At 33.0% G+C, this 18290-nt stretch overlaps 1 long non-coding RNA gene across 5 annotated transcripts in view; it reads right to left on the reverse strand.

Annotated features, from left to right (window-relative positions):
* Positions 1-2459: 2459 nt before the first annotated feature.
* Positions 2460-18290, reverse strand: part of LOC308488816 — a 375646-nt gene continuing 359815 nt past the window's right edge. For all 5 annotated transcript variants that reach the window (XR_013991971.1, XR_013991972.1, XR_013991973.1 and 2 more), the window contains 2 exons: positions 6330-6392; positions 2460-4250 (listed from right to left, as the gene is read on the reverse strand). This is a non-coding gene — a long non-coding RNA (uncharacterized lncRNA). The remainder of the gene's footprint in view (positions 4251-6329; positions 6393-18290) is intronic.

Below are 18290 nucleotides of genomic sequence, written 5' to 3' on the forward strand. Positions count from 1 at the left end.
GCATCAAAAAGTTCTTGACATGCCATGCTGGTAGTTCTATTGCTCAAAAGGCAGAGGGAAAATGCTATTGGTACTTAATCCTCATCAACAATGAGATCTAATGAAGGCAGTAGAAGTGATGGGAACCTGTGGAGAAAATGACATCATCTCTGAGTTTATAACAACGTAAGAAGAGAGATAATACATAGTTATTAAGGGTATACCTCTGGAGCCCAACCTGCTCGGTTCAACTTCCTCCTCTGATACTAGCTGGATAGTTTTGGGTACACGCTTAAATTACTCTGACTCAGTTTCCTCTTCTGTAAATATAAATTATAAAAGTACTTAATTCATTGGAGTGTTGTGATAATTAAATGAGCTACTACTTGTAAAACATTTAGGACAGTGCACAATAAAAATATTCAATAAATGCAAGCTAATAATATCAACTGATATATGTATACCTTAGATTTCAGGAAAGTTATTTTTGAAAAAATTGTGAAGAAGATGCAATGAAGTTTTTAGGACATGATCCCCCATCACTGGATGTCAGACACACACACACACACACACACACACACACACACACGTGCGCTTTTTGTATTTTCAGCATCTTTTAAAAAAAATCTGAGGATTTTACCACAATGGGTGACAGCCCATACTGTATGGCACAATGGGAGGTGGATGAATAATGGCTGCTCTCTTTAAAGGTGTACCCTGGCCTCTCTAGTTCTCCACCTTTGCCAGTTGGGCCACTGCAGATTTTGAATTTGTGAACCATGGTCAAACATCAAGGGAAAAAGCATAAAACCCAAAGCAGCAGGCAAAAAGGAGAAGGTATCCAAAGAGGGAAAAGCAGTTAGCAACTGTGTCCTGCATCTGCGAACCAAAGGGTGCATGATGGGTAACTAGACTGATCTGGTTTGAAGGGCCACAGTTACAAAATCCTTTGTAGTTGCAAATGACACTCTTTGATGAGCTTAGATTTTAAAGGAATATTGGAAGGGGATTCAAGGAGGAAGAGGGGACACACAACTAAAGAATAAATCAAAAGATTGGTTTAAATCTCTAAGAAGGAGATTGGATTCTCAAAGTGAGTTGGAGTTTCTGTGGACCACTTTTCTTTTGTTAAATTCAGAGCAAGAAGGCGATAAAGGAAGACTGCCTGCTGGTAATGGATAGTGCAATGCTAACAAATGACAAAAAAAGCAAACAAGACTAATCAACTAACTCTTATTTAGCTTTCATCTCCAACCAGGAGAATAATCTCCAAAGTGGCAAAAGGAGAGCAAATATGTTTAGGGGAAAATTGAAATTCAAGCTAGGTGAGGAGATAGTATGAAAATATAAAACCTTTTTAATCCTCCAGTCTCAGAAAAATTACATCTCAGGGGAGTGAAAGAGCTAGAGATTCTATTACAAAACCTCCAAAATGTTTGAGAACACCTGAAAAAATGAAAGAAATTGGAAGTGGAAGAAAAGCAATTTTTTTTCTTTTTTTTTCAATTATTGATATTTTTCTCTTTTTTTTTCTGTGTGCTAGTGTGAGCTTTTATTTTTATTTATTTATTATTATTATTATTATTATTTTTATTTTATTGGGGTGACATTTGTTAGTAAAATTACATAGATTTCAGGTGTACAATTGATATTTTTCTGTTTATTAAAATAATACATGTTGGAAATAGAGAATTTAGAACATACAGAAAGGTCTTAGAAAGCACAAAAGAAAGCACCTATAATTTTGCCTCTCAGAGTCAAGTCTGATTACTGCTTTGGCAGGTTTTCTTTCTGAAGTTTTATATGCACTTTTACAGTTGTGATAACTGACTATTTAATTATTCGTCAGGTTTTATTGACTTTAACATTAAATCACAAACATTTTTCAGTCCACTGATAATTCTTCAAAAAATCTCTTTTATAACTATATAATATCATATCCTATATATGTATATATGAAGATATACATATATAATATAATTTATTTAGCCCTTCTCTTCAGTGATACTTGTTTCCAATTTTTCACTGTTACAAATAAAGTATTATGGACATAATTACATATAAATATTGCCTTTTCAGATTTTGTCTTAGCATTTATTTCTTTATTATAATCTGAGGAAAATATATAAAATGTCTCTATGCACATTCTTTAACTGCTTTCCAGAGTTCGAGTCAATATACACATGTGCGAATGCTTTCCCATGGATTCCTCACGTGAATTGAATATCACATTTACTTAACCGTTCACAAATTAAGGGTAAAAAAATTGATATCTTGTTATTTTGATTTGATTCCTTTGAATCAAAGTGAGTTAGAAGAGTTTTGATATATTTATTAGCCATTTGTATTTCCTCTGTTATTAATCACCTCTGCATTAATTGTCATTTTTTTTGGTAAATGTCTCTACAGGATTTTTAAAATTTTTATTCTGTTGTAGAGTAGAAAAGGGTGTCAATGCAAATAAAAGAAAAAAACTCAGTCTCCATTAATGATTATTTTAATTAGAATATTTTATCTGATATCAGTAAGTGAATATCTTCTTGTTTCTGATTGTCTGGTATATCCTTGGTCTATCTTCGTGTAGTCATCTTTGAAACACTCTTCTAAGCAGCACAGAAACAATTTTTTTCAGTCTTCATCTTTATAACCATTACTGAAATGTTTGGTATTGTATCTCTTAATTTGTTTTGTATCTTCTAGTTTGATGTGCTTCCATACAATTTCAAATTTAAAAATAATTTTTATTGTTGTTAAAATCTGTTTTTTGTTTTATTCTATAGTAGTTTGGGAAGTGATTCATTTTTCTTAATTTTACTAGTGATAACATTTCTTATAATTTCTAAACTGGTATTTCCCTATTTTCCTATGACAAAAAGAGATTTGACTTTCAAGTCACTTTGTTAAAAGAATTTATCACTCCAATACTATTCTTTTCCTGCCCACTTCTTAGTTTTTGTTTATTTTTAAAAAAATTAGGGTTATGGACCTGGCTTATTATTAAATATTGTTCTACATAAAACACCATTTTCAATAATTAATTTTGTATTTTGCATTCAGTTGAATAATCATGCCACAATTAGCTATATAGTTCATCAAACAAGGTTGCTTTAAATCTCACAATCAGTCCTTTATATTACAAGATTACTATTCTTAGGACCTTAAAGTGTCCAAAGAATGTTTTTTTTTTTCTGAAAGAATATGTAAGTCTTATGTCTAATGGAGATTTAACTATCTAAGAAAATTCTTGTTATCTTTACATTTGAATGGCATTTGAGTATATGAATCTTGAGGAACCTACTACTTAACTTAAAAAAAAAATCAAATTTTTCTCTATCTTGATTTATCCACTTAAGTATATCTTCACCATAAGAAAAGGAAAACAAGAAATACATTTTCAGTCTTCAAACTCAGCTATTCGCTTGCTTTCAACTAGATTGGCGATAGTGCCACGCTTAGAAATTCTTTCTTCTAAGAATTTTACATTGTAGTTTACAATTTAGTACTGTATAATGAGAGTCTGAGACTGGTATAGTTTATGTCCCTTTTTCTGGCAATCTTTCACTCCCTTGATTATATCGTTGTAAAATTTAACTATGTAAAAGCGTGACCACTTACAATTCAATTTACTTCAAACATGTGGATAATTCTTAATCTACAGGCTCATGCCAATTTTTACCCAATGGAAATGCTGTTTCTTAAGTCTTTGATTAGACTTTCATCCATTTTCTTCCCCCCTTGCTTTATCATAATAAGCACAACTTGTAGTCTCTATTCTCTACTTTCCACATTTTTTCTTTTTTAACATTTCCAAAATTTCTTTGTCCTTTTATTCAGAACACTGGGAGAGCTTCTTTAGGGTCTAATCACCAATTCAGTTTTCTCAAGTTTGTTCTTGCTTTTTACTGTTTCCAATGTGGATTCTAATTTATTTTTTACTTCACGTAGTTCCCTTCTACAACTTATTACTTCATCCCATCTTTTTCTCTCTGTATGTCCTCCCTGTAATGGGTGTCATAATCCTCCTGGGATAATTTGTCTAAGCCAGTTTTAATTGTTTTATTTTTCATTTCAGTAGTAGTCTGAGGAACATTCATAGAATTCAAGTCAGGTCAATGTGAAGAGAATTTAACTGGAAGCTACTGCACAACGCTTTTCTCTCTTAAGAAAGAGACTTAGGAAGAGTCATTCATTTTTATCATATGCACATTAATGTGTGTGGCTGTGACACATGGAACTGCTGCAGCCATCTTGAGACCATGAGGTAAACCAGCCTGAAAACAAAGAACCAACACGATTAGGTTTGAAGGACACAGAGGCCCTGATGTCATCTTGACCTCTCTAATGAGCCTGCATGGGAATCTACTCTGCATACATTTACCGTATTTCTCTGAAGATAGGACTTAGCCGAACCATCAGCTCTAATGAGTCTTTTGGAGCAAAAATTAATAGAAGACCGGGTCTTATATTACATTATATAAGACCTGGTGTTATGTTATGTTATGTTATGTTATGTTATGTTATGTTATGTTATGCTATACCTAGTATTGTATTATATTTTATATTATATTTATTATATTATATTATATTATATTATATTATATTATATTATGATCCAGTCATATTATGTTAAGACTGAGTCTTATATTAATTTTTGCTCAAAGACTCATTAGAGCTGATGGTCTGGCTAGGTCCTATTTTCAGGGAAACATAGTAGTTAAGTGACAAAATAGTGTATTTATTGCTTAAGCCATCCCACATCAGAATTGCTACTTGCAGCCAAAGACATCCTAATTAATATTTGCCCCTGTTTCTTTACAGTGGTCATGTTATTAGACTTTTATTAGGAGAGTAAGGCAAATATTCTCATTTTCCATTTGTTCTTATATAAAATTATATCAGAAATATCTTTTCTCTGAATCTTCAGGATAATTCTTCTTTACTTTCATGTTGGAAAACTTTTCCATAAATCCTATGGCATGTTATTTAATACTATCTTGTTTCCTCATCCTTGAGACTTCTATGCTGATGCTTTATTTTACAGAATACAGAGTACATGCATGATCTAGGTAGCTACTATGAACTGATAAATTTTTGCTTTTAGACCTACACCTGCCTGGGGAAATGTATTCAGTATGGGATAATGTGTTCAGCCTCTGTTTTGTTTAGATAGATAGGTAGAGAGAGAGAGAGAGAGAGAGAGAGAGAGAGAGAGAGAGAGAGAGAGAGAGAGAGAGAGAGAGAGAGAGAGATAGGTAGATAGAAGATGGTAGATAGAAATGTCATCTGTCCACAAAGAAATTTTTTTTTCTAACTCTAGTAAAGAGTCAGACGGTACTATAGATCTTTTTGTACAAGGGAAGCACATTAAAAGAAATTATATCTGTCAGTTCACACTGCCTAAATAGTCCTTATTGCTTGCCCAGCACCAGCGTACAAGACTTTTCTGAGGTAACTGCATAGTACAGATTTAACATAAGACTTGCTTTTTTTCCTCTACTTTCAATCATATTGTACGCTGGGAACTGTAACATCTGAATGAAATTAGAGAAAAAAAAAGGATTGCTGGAAAAAGTAGAGGTAGGTGGATGACACCATACTCAGTAAAAAATCATTGCCCTGGAATATCAAGGGCTTGACCTATTCCAGATTAATACCATTTCCAATTTTAATTTAATGCCAAAGAATTAAAATCATGAAAAATTAGTTTTAGCATATAAATATGGAAAATGAGATATAAAATATGGTAAGGAATAAATTAAATTTAAAATCAGTCTTTAGAAAGTTTGTTTTAATAAAAAAATGTCGGTCACCCAAATCAGTTGAAGACTACTTATCTTTTTTCTGTTTTACCTGAAAAGGGGGAAAAAAAACCGACAAAATAGTAATCATATTCTGAGCTTTGGTGTATCATCACAAATTGTTTATTTATAGACTGTCTATATCCTACCATCATACATCATTCCAAAATTTTCTTCAATTATTTCAATGGTGTGATTTTACAGGTAGAGGCTCATTTGTAAAAAGGACTTTCAATAGATTGTCCCTATTATATGTGTTGGTGTTATGATCCTGGATAAGTTGTCTTCTACTGAACTTCTTGTGCATTAGAGTTTGTTTGGCTGCCACATTTTCTCATCAACATAATTCTTAAGTCACAAACTTAGGAGCAGACATTGGGAATGCAGCTGTCCATGCGATTCTGGCACAGTGAGTGGACTGAGTCTAAAATGAAATGGTGTTTCAAGTCACTGGAAATTCTCCTCACTCAGTAGCATATGGTCTTTTCTTATTTTTAGTTTCCTGTGCCATTGCCATTTTTATCCCTTAATAGAATTTTGCAAGTGTTTTACCTGAAAGTTGTAAGAGGGTGTGACGGACACCAGGATCTGACCTCTGCATTAATTATAATCCCTCTGTTGTAAAAGGAAAATACGTAGATCAGCAAGCTTGCAAATATTTCTCTTACACATTCTATAATCTAATAATGTTAAGCAGATTCTAAGGAATAGAAGGGTATTGAGTTCAAGTATCAAAAGCATGATTGTGTGTGCCTCTTGTTTATACTGTACCTCACTAGTCTCCCTTGCTGATGAAGCTGACTATATATGCTCGGATGATGCTAATCAAGTCATCCAGTGTCTTCCTTGGAGCTCTGATGTTTCTGGGCAGCCATAGCTTAGGAAGGGTTTGAGAGAAATGGGGGTGATGAGTGTAGGTGTCTCATCTTTCAGTCGCATTCCAACCATAGCAAGTCCACTTTTTTTACGTTCTGTAAATTCTATATAAGACTTTATTTGAAAAAGAGAATTGTGTTGCTTAGAAAAAAAAAAAAGAAAACAACAGTCAGAAAACCTTCCTATTGAAGTAATTTTCCTGCAGGAAGAGATTTAATAAAGGCTCTCATGACATTCTTGAGACCATGATAATAAAATATGGACTGGACAAGAGTACAGTTGGCTAGTTTACCGCTAGCTTAACAGCCATGCCTACCAACCATGTCAACCTAATCTTCTCTAGTGATATGGCCGTGGGATCCTGACCATTCAATATTGTGGTTATTACACTGAAAGCAAATATGAATGACATACTATTTAAATGTGCAGATAATTAAAAAGTGAGTTAACCAGGCAACATGTTTAGTGGTGATCAATATTTAAAATTTTAAAATTATTTTAACAGACTGAAAACTGATAATATTAAATTAAAGCTATATTTCAAGTCCACCCTTAGAAAATTAAACATAATTTTCTTAATTGAAGAATAGATGAAGTGTAAGTTATGTACTTCGTTTGAAAAAAAAATCAACATGTATTTATGAATAACAAGCTCCAGGCGAGCCAAAGACTATTCTAAAAAAGTAAATATAATTTTAAACTACATTGTGTGTACAATTTATTACATTTCCAGTGGCCTCTATACAGGCTGGTCTACATCTGAAGAGCACATTTGATTTGGGTTGGTGAAAGTAAAGTATCTATCAAGGAAGGTGAGGAAAATGAGAGATCAACTGTGTTACATGAGAAAGGACAGTAGGGGTTGAGGATGTCGGAACTAGAGGTGAGAAAATAAAGGACAACACCAGGTTGACTTCAAACACCTAAAGGACTGCCACACAAATATTTCTCTGTATTTCAAAAGGACAAAACCAGGACCAGAAGCAGAAATTGCAGAGGCAAAAATTTGGTTCAATATATATAAGAAAACTGTAATTAGAACCATCATTAGTCAGCCTCATCAAATAGAATTACAGATCTTCATAAATCTTCAAGAGGGGTTAGATAAACGATCAAATTACAAAATCCTGTGGCATTTCTTTTAGAACTTAAGCATCTATGACTCCATATACAATAGAAGTATGAGAGAGGATCTTAACTTTTCTGTAGCAGTTTATCCACATGATAACATGGGAAGCCACGGTGTTTCATGGCTAAAGACATGAGATGGCTGCAAGTGAGAATAAACTCATGATAATTATTTAGCACTTTATTTCTTTTTTAATGAAAATAAAGCATTCAAAGCTATAGGACTTTAGAAGAAAAATAAACTCTTGATTAATGTGTTCTGAGTCTATAAATTATTTATGACCCCACTTGCCGTTTTATTCATTTTTGTTTGATTGAGAGATGATAAAACTATATTAGGCATTTTAGAGTAAAAAATGTTATCTTCATCTCTAACGCTATTTTTTCATGTCATCTGGCTATTTTTGTCCTTATGCATTTATATTTTTATGTTTGTAATAATTGAGTACATTTTGTTTTCATACATATTATTAAAATTATCATTTTGTATCATCTTATAGTATTCATAATGTCTCAATAACCAATTAATAGTCTCTTCGCACAATGTTTCATAATTTACTAATCAATATTAGAGTTGGACTTTTTTGCTATTGTGCATAATGTGAAAAAAAAACACCCTGTTTTATGAATTTTAAATTTGTCCTTGGCTATTATAAATATTTACACTTCCAGAAAAAAACTTTAGGCTCAATTTGTAAAGTTCAGAAAAGGTCCCATTGTAATTTTGACTGAAATTGCATTGAGTTTACATAGCAATTTAGAATAAATATTATCTTTACAATATTGAATCTTTCTGGTAAGGAACAACATATCTGTCTTTAGTTAATTAAGATCTTTTTTTAAATTATTTTCATAGAGTTTTACAGTTTTGTTCATATAGATCATAAATATTTCTTCAGCTTATAATTATAGTTTTGATAATATTGTGAAAAATATCATTTTTAATATAATTTTCCTGTGGTTTTTTTTTTTTTTTTTTTTTTTTTGCATAAGTACATGCCTAAAAGTCTTCATGATCTAAGAAGGAAACATAAATGATTCCATCCTTCTTTAATCTATTAGGGGAGAAATTATATCAATACATTTCCTACTGTTGAGGTGACATTGCATTCCTGAAATAAAAATCATGGTTGATTATATTGTATTATTAATTTTGATTCATTCCTTAATATGTTTTCAATATTTCATTAAAAATTTTACCTCTACATTCATAGGTGAGGTTGCTCTGAGTTTTCCTGCCTTGTTTTAGTATCACACTCAGGCTACTCTTTCCTGCCAAACATTTTCCTATTATAATCAAGATTTCTTTTACCTTTTTCTTTGACTGAAAGGGCTGTTCTATCTTGTTTTTGTAATGTTATATATAGTATCTTAAATTTGTAAAAATAATTTTAACTGTTTCCTCTTAATTGCAAAACCAGTCACATGCATAACCTTATAACCTTTTACCATCTTACATAACAGGAACTCCAGCACATTCATTTTCCTTGTCCAGTCATCCATATTTTGTTAAATTCATGTCGAATTCCAACTCCTGATTGATTGTAATTTTACCGTCTATTTTTCTTCACATATTTCAGGAATTATTTCTTAATAGTCATTTTAAGTTTCATAGCCATAATATCAGCAACTATCTAAATTTAATTAAAAATTTTACTGGATACTTCTCTCACCATTGCTTCTTACACCCAAGGTCTTTTTCCTTGAATTCTTTCTGTTCTTTTGTTGGTTTTGCTGGAGCATTACCTTGAATAACTTCATTTCCAGTATGAACCTCTGTAGCATGTTGATTTTATTTTGTAGTTATATTTTGGAATAGAGTTCTACGATCAAATTATAGACATTGCCCCATAATTCTTTAGCACACAGTTTAACAACTAAGAATTCATTTGTAAGGATCCTTTTTTTCTCTTAGATTTTCTTTGCAATTTGGAATTCACAAATTTTACTAAGATTTACCAAGATTGGATTGTGTTTTCCTTTTTTCATGATATCATCTCAAAATATTTGAAGGGCTCTTTCAATCTGAAGAAGACTTGAATTTCTTCCATTTAACAAAATGTTCTTTGAACATACTATTTTTTTAATTCTGCACATATTTTCTTCTCAAACTTCTGTTAAACTGATGTCAAATGTTTTAGATCTGTCCTCTTTGTCACTTTTTTCATAATTTTATCATTTTTTTATTATTGCACTTGTACTCAATGCATTAGCTTCCAAATAGTTTAGCTGTCAGTCATGTCCCTTTTGCAATTTAAATTTCCTATTGACTTCTTTAAATGATAATATGCTTTTAATTTCCCAAGAATTTCTCTATTCTCCAATCCTCTTTTTTTTTTTTTCCTTTTACAAACAGCCTATTCTTGCTCTATGGATATGTTATCTCCATAAAACACTCCAAGAATATCAAATAGATTTATTTTAAAATTTTCCTTTGTTTCCTGTGTGAATGGTTTCTTCAGAGATTAGATCTTTTGTTTGTTCATATTACTACCTCCTTTTACTTCGAGTGATTTTTGGTTATCTCTTCATTTTACTTATGAACATCTGGAATTAATCAGTTTGACAGCTTATGTTTCCTCAGCACTTGTGAAAAAAATCACACTTCTCCTTTCAGTGAATAGGACTCAAAATTGCATGAGCCCTATAGTGGAAGGGAGCTGAAACACACAGACGAGCTTTCTTTCATGCTTATGATGGTTTCATGATATTAATTCTTGAAGCCAGGAGTCACCAGTCCTGCTTATTTCTCCAGCCCTGACACTCAAGCTAAGAGTGCATCTTGGCAAACTCCCTGTTTTCTTTAAAGATATATATTTGCTAGCTATAGTCCAGAGTTAAAAACTTAATCTAGGCACTCTGGAAAAAAATGAGTGGTTAACTAGAAATCTTTCAGTGATTTTCCTGTCATTTTCCTGTGCTTAATATCAGGCTTTGCTTATTCCAACTAATCTTAGAATCTCAGTGTCCTTTTAGGAATAGCAACACCCACATTTCAGTGGGTTTTTTAATACTATGCCTCTCCCAATGTCAATCCTAACAGATGTTTTTTTTTTTCCTATTTTTTTCAGAGTTTCTGATCTACTCATGGCATCCTTCCCAGTTCTTCAGTAATATTATGGATTTTTTTTTATGTCACTTCATGAGATTTGAGAACAGATTAGAGTTAAAGGCACGTGCTCAGATCCTCACCTTGAACCTGAAATCCCCTTTAAATTTTATCTTTATTCTGAAGATTTTGCCAATGCTCCCAGCAATAATTATTTTCTATTTCCTTTGGAATCCTACCACAGTAATAAGTAATAAGAATAGAATACAGTGATTTTTCATTATAATGAAGAAGAAAAATAAAAATAACTCTATTCTTGTTGTATCACATCGCATTGTAATTATGTACGTGGTTTTCCTCCCAAATGGTCTAGAATTTTATGAGGATAGTGACAGTCTTATCCATTTTTGCATTTCCAATGTCTAACGCAGTTTCTGGTGTGGAGTAGGTCCATAATAGTTGTTTAACAAACAGATGAAGGAATGCATAGTTCTTGCAGGAAAGTGCTAGCATGAGATGCCAAGGCATTGATTTTTGAAGCTACTGCAGAATGGAATTCAAATCTCATAAACCCGCTTATGTTATAATTCCTTATAATTTTAAATATTTATGAAACAGAAGTGTCAGCTGTAGTTACCTGGACTTTTTAGAAGAAAAGATGATTGCCTCAAGCCCTTTCCCGATTGACGCCTTGAGGGAAGATGAGTGACCCATCAAAGATTTCTGAAAATTTGTAGGGAGCTCGTTTTTTTCATGGATACCTCTGACCCTAGCTCTTGCTTCTACAGAATTACCTTAAGAAGAGTCTGGCTATCTTTTTTGTGTTACACCTTTTCTTCACTGCATCCACACAAATATATCACTTGACCATGGTCATTACTCAAAAGGCAGGCAACAAACAAAAATCACTCGTAGGAAACTTTTATATGAATATCAGTCCTTATTAAATATTAGAGGTACAAAGTGGGATTTATATACACAAAGCCAAAAACTGAAAAGTGGATATTAAATTTTCCTATTCCAAAGCTCCTTTATTTAGCCTGTAACTGGAAATTTTTAATTAGATACATGACCCCATGCAGCACACAGGGTTTTTGATATTGCTGGCTCTCCTCTCCGTCAGCCCTCATTTTTCTCTCCATTGCCCATTCCATCCCTCCCAGACTGCTCCTAACTCTGACTTCCCCTCACTATAATATTCATCTTTCTCTGGCCCCATCTTTTGAAGTCAACCCCAGGAACAACTTTGGGTCTCTAAAACTGATCCAAATGTCCACAGGAAGGAGCTCTATTAGCAGTTCAGAGTCAGCAATGACCTTTAGATTTTATTGAAGGGTTCATCTTCCTTAAAAGGAAGTTGGGCTTTTACATAATAAATGTTTTCTTTAATATATTTCCATTAAATATAAAAATGACTAGGCATATTTAATTTTCTGCTTATGTCCAAAATTTAGAATCTTTATCCAGAACATAAGCCCTTAAAATCAATCATCTACACAGGAAAATTGGATGACATTAATTCACATCGCAGGTGACATGACATAAAAAAGACTAAGAAATATTAAAATAATCCATTCCTAAGAAAGGTAGCTATTTTAGAATATTCATGTGTGATGTTTCCACAAGTTAATGTGTCTGCTAATACCATACATTTAAATAATTGCAAAGGAAAATATAAAAATCACATTGTTATGCCTTTAGTTGACAATCATAACTCCTAGGTGCCAATGCACAGAGAAAGAATGAGAGACCTAGTTTATTATTTAGCACATATACTCATTGGCGATATTTTTTTACCTAAAAGAAAAGGATATGAAATAGCATGCTTAGGCTTGTAAAAGAAATATTCTTATCTGCACAGTGTTAATAATCACTATAAAACAAAGAGCTCATCAGTGATAGCTCCTGCTTAAATTAAAAAAAAAATAATAATAAAGATCAATTCCTTTACATTGCTCTGTAAAGTAAAACATTACCCATGTGTGGTCTGTAATAAATATTTTTTGCATCTGTTTACAATGAATACTGCTGGAAAAGGAGTGTTCGCTCTCTGTCCATAAACCATTTGCTATCGCTAGGGAAAATACAAAAAGGTATGTTATTTCATTGCAGCACAGAAGGAGAGAGGAAAATTCAGCTAGTCTGTGCTTAAAGGTCTTCCATTTTTCCGTTAAGCATCAATTACTCTTTTTGTTCTTCAGAAATGTTAGTTACTATTTCCATTTTTACTGTTTATAAAGGTAGTATTTGTTTCTTGTCAAATTTTCCAGTAGCTCTGAAGTAGATAAAACAAAAATCATATCTACTTCTAACTTTATTTTATGTAGTCTGTATGCCTTTATAATTTACCATTTTGGGGAAATAAATGCATAGTCAACATACATAAAATATAGTTCTGACCTCAGTAGGAAAATATTAGTTTATATCCTATTAGAAAGGGTCTTTATATTTTGTTATTTTTTGACAATAGTCAACAAAACAACATAGGTTTCAAGCGTACAATTCTATAACACATCTATACATTAAGAGCAACATGCTCTTCCTGTTGTGTTTAAGAAAGGTTAAATAATCATTTAGTACCTATGACAAGCAGCAATTACTCTTAAATCTCTTTTCTTCTTCCATTTTGATAAATCTCTCCAGAAAAAATGACAATGGGGAGCCAAAACTATTGTCTCTCCTATGATACTATTTTTGACTTTGAGATTTTCTTTGCATTAGATAAACACAGCTTCAACATGTGCATGCAAGAATTTTTTATATAATTTTCAATATTACATGCATTATAATAAAATTTCATTCTAATGTTTATTGTTGTCCTATGGGACATCATATTGGAATTTAACAACTGTTTTCCCATCATTAAATTTCTCATCTAGTTTGAAGAAAATTTTTCTTAAATAATTAAGTAATTATCAATTAATTAATTGTTACTGACCAATACTTAAAGTTTAATACATTATTCAATATTTTTAAAGCCCTGAGTTATTTTATTTAGTAAAGTCTGTAAGTAAATCCATTCCAAGCATTTCTATTCAAAAGTTTCTTCTTTAAATGACAAGTTAAATTTTAGAAATTAGAAAATAAAACATCATTCATTGTAATTTCCACTAAATAACATTTGCCACAAATTTATGTCAGGTGAGTAGAAAATAAGTCATTTTATATTCTTCTTACAGCAACATAAATATGTATACTTTTTGTACAAACAAGAAAGTGGGTAATTAGTGGGATGAATTGAGGTGGGGGATTTATTTAGTCAATCAGCTATTATGAATAGGCAATTAAAATGCATAACTTTGGTCTACAGTATGCACAAAATTAAATATGAAACAGGAATACAAATTTATTTTATGATAGCAAACAGAATTTTGGTGTGACAAAGATATATCAAGCTTTTCTAATGAAGATTATGCTATAAGACTTTACTGAACTAGTAACTGAGAATAATTCAAATCTATCTTCATAACAGAGGCATCAAAACATATTATACAATCCATTATTCAGTACTGTCAAGGAAAAATAAAGGTTATATAAATTGGGACTGTATAAAAAACACTCTGCTAAAAGTTGCATTTTCCTTATATAAAATGATAGTTTGACTGCATCTGTATAAAAAGTAGCACACCTCTTTTTAAGCACCCAAACAAATGTAATATAGTTATATGCTGCATAGTGACCCTTTTAGGACCCCAATGTCAGAAAAGAATATTAGCCACAATAAATGATGATTCATCGATTGTGATCATAATAACCTGATTCTTGCATTTTCTTTTTTCTATATCTAGGCATATATATATAGCCCTAAACAAGATAATCAATGCAGTTCTAAATAGAAAGAACAACAAATGACATCGAAAATTTCTAGAAGAATATATAATTGTGATAAAACAAACCAATTATGCTAAGAGAATTCTATTTTATTAAGTTGAGTGTGACCAAGTTACAAACTTTTGATGAAGTCTTTTTCTGGATACACACCAATATTTGATTAAAGTTGTGCTAAATTAAGAATAAATCAGGGCCTGCCAGAGAACAACCAGTCTGTCAGCTGATAAAGCTTCCAGTGCAGGAAATAGTCCTGACCTACATAAGCAGAAGCTCTTTTGCCCAAATCTGAAGAGTCAGTCATGTTTTAACCTTTCAGTAAGATGAAAGCATAAATAGAATTGGGAGAGGAGGATACCACTGCATATTAAAATAGCATTTTTTTCCTTAGAGGATCTCAGCTTATTTTTGTAACCTCTAGATGCATGCTTCAGTTCCAGGTCCATAAGGAGTAGCAACATATCCCTTCAAATTACCCAAGGGAACTGTACTCATTTATCTCATTTTTCATGGAGAACTCCAAGTTCTTCCACTTGCTTTCACTGACAAGACTTTCCAAATTCCTCCTCCCCCCTTGACGAGCATAACAATCCTTAAAGTGGTAGGATGTCTAGATCACAGTCTAATAAATAAATTGGTTTCTGCTGTAGTTATCTTCATTTTACAGAGTTGGAAAATGCTAAGAAGGCATCATTTATCAGAGGATAAATTCATTATTGGACAAAGGAGGGAAGGGTTTAGTAAATATCGAATTCTAGGCTACATGTAAAGTTAATAAGACTTATAGGGGAGATGGAATAAGAAAGGTTACATCACAGAATGATTGCAATCACGAAAGTGGGGTGAATTAAGCACACAGATTTTATCTAATGAAGGAGCAAGTCCAGCTGAGATAAACTACTCATGTTATCTCCTAAGATGATGACAATGGGTATCATCAACATTTTGATGATAGCATATTTGTGATTTTATAATGAGAAAAAATGCATGCAAGTGGAATAAACAAGAAATAAAAGGGAGTGAAACACTTGATCTAGTGAACTTCTTGATAAAAGGCCTAAGGAAAAGTGTAGGAGTGGTTTGTGCCACAAAGAATGACATGAAGGGTAAGAATGTGATGTCTAGATAAAAGGGTAATGTAAACATTCTGTTCTGGGTAGTGTTGACTTCATGTTTTTTCCACTGACTGTGGTGAAGTCAGTATAGGAAAAATGCAGTTGTTCATCGAACACGTCTGTCCTGTTCTACTTATCTCCAGGAATGCAGATTGCAGCACATGAGTGCTCGTTCCTCCCCTGGCTATCTGGCTCAATTGGCCTGAGATGGGATAGCCCTTAGTATTGCCCTCAGTATTGCTCAGAAGACTTGAGCCCACCCATAGGGGTAATCAAACATATAGTCAAGAGGCAATGATTCAGAAATTGACTTCTCCAAGACAATGCAGTAGTGAAATCTTTGCTTAGATTATCGTGTTGAATTTGCACATCACTCAGACTTTTCTGAAGCACGGCTCTGAGGACAGAGCCTTGCAGAGTGTATGACACCTACAAGAGAGAGACTCAGTCAGGGCTCCTACATAAAAGACTATCATGTTTCTTAAACGGTCATTGGCTCCCTATGGCTTACCTGATAAAACTGATGTGCTCTCCCCAAGTGGATTAAATTAAGCACGAAATTACCTCTCCAGCAATTCTCTCTCACCTTTGGTCTTGAAATATTTTGTTCACAGATCTCTTAAAAGGATATTGTAAAACCATGTATCCCCTCATACATTTTTAAGTTGGTATTGAAAACTTTCATTATGTTTAGTTATAAAGTGTAATTCTCAATATTTATGTCTTTAATAAACATTATAATAATGTTTATTATATAATTATTATATTACTTCATAGGTATCCAATGAAATCTAAAGAACAGTAATTTGATAACCACCATAACCTATTTAAAATGCACTTGAACATAATCTTGAACAGTCAGACTTTTTATATCACTCACTTTTTTCCTTGAACTCATAGTTTCATTCTTCTCCCTCAGAATTTTATCCTAATGTAGTTTTATGCTTCAAAGTCTTTTATTGATCATTTCATTATATGTCCCTGCAACAACTATCTATCGAGAGATATAGTTTTTTCCCCCTGTGACCACAAGGGACTAAACATTAAATATTAAAGTGTCCAATAATCTGATAATTTTTTGGCAAAAGTAGATGGCAATACTCTTCTGTGAGTATGAATAACTTTTCAATGAAATACAAAATACAAATTTCCCTCCCATATGTGTTCGTTTTTCTCAAATATGTCATAATCTGTTATAAACAAAGTTTTAGCTTTTTCTCCCTTTCCTTGAAATCATGCAAATTATGCCCCGGGGATGAAGACAGAGAGAGACACAGGTACATGTACTCACTCACTAAGCTCTCAAGACTGAGGTTGGCAAAAGTGCAGAGAGGGCACTCCGAAAAGACTGGTATTTACTAGCATGCTTTTCACAAATCTTCATTATTCTAATTTTAAGGTGGAGAGGTATATTGAGCATTGTCATGAATTTGTTGCCTGGATGAAAAGAAAAATGACACAACCTTTAGTAGCTCCTATCACCAGGAGAAATGACCTTCAGAAGAAATGCAGTATTTGACAACATTTAGGGGATGGAAGAAGCTAGCTTGTTAAACAAAATGCGCCATCATCAGTTCGGCTGGCCATATCTATAATATTCTGAATTCCTATTGTCTTCACCCAGGCCCAGATATTCTGATGCTAATGCAAGCTCTGCCTTTCCCCAAATGTGTATAAGATGGGGAAAGACAGGGAGCACTACCACAGATTGACCGTTATTTTATTACAGGAAACTTTTCAGACTCCAGCGTTTAAAACATTGGTTTTGTTTTCTGTTTGGCACCTCAGAGCATTTTCACCCCAGGGCAGTACAACAAGAGTGAGTTTCAGAGTGGGTGAGAGTTGACCTTTCTTTGTCAAAATAGGAGAATGTTGATTGTGAAAGAGGAGGCAAGAAAGAAAAACCAGCACCTTTTCAGATAGATGAGTTTCAGAAAAGACACATTAAGGGTTGCAGGTCTGGAAAATGATTCCATTAAAACTGTCTGTGTCTGTGATGTCCTTGAAAGCCTTTATCTACACCAGGAACATGCATATTTCAGTTTGAAGACCATGATGTTATCTATATTTCAGTGTAGTGGGGGTTTTTGTTGTTGTGTAACAACAACAGAATTTTAGCAGCCTACACCCATTTATGATTTCACAGTTTCTGGGGATCAGGAGTCTGGGTAAGGGTTTAGCTAGAGCTTAGGTCCTCTGCACAATCTCACAAACTGCAGGGGAGAGGTCAGCCAGAGGTGAAGCTCACCTGAGACTTAGGGTCCTCCTCCAAGCTCCCTGGTTGTTGGCAGAATTAGTTTTCCTGCAGTTGTAGAACTCATGGTGGCTTGCTTCTTCCAAGTCAGCAGGAAGCTTCTGCATTGCTCTGATTTTCTGCCTGCTAAACTAGCCTTTCAAGTCTTCACGTGATTAAGTCAGACCCATCCAGCATAAGCTCCCTTTTGATTAACTCTAAGTCAACTAATTAGGGACCTTAATTACATCTGCAAACACCCTTTCATTTTTCCATGTAATGTA

Source organism: Rhinolophus hipposideros (genome assembly GCF_964194185.1).
Source record: "Rhinolophus hipposideros genome assembly, chromosome: 2".
Lineage (NCBI taxonomy): Eukaryota > Metazoa > Chordata > Mammalia > Chiroptera > Rhinolophidae > Rhinolophus > Rhinolophus hipposideros.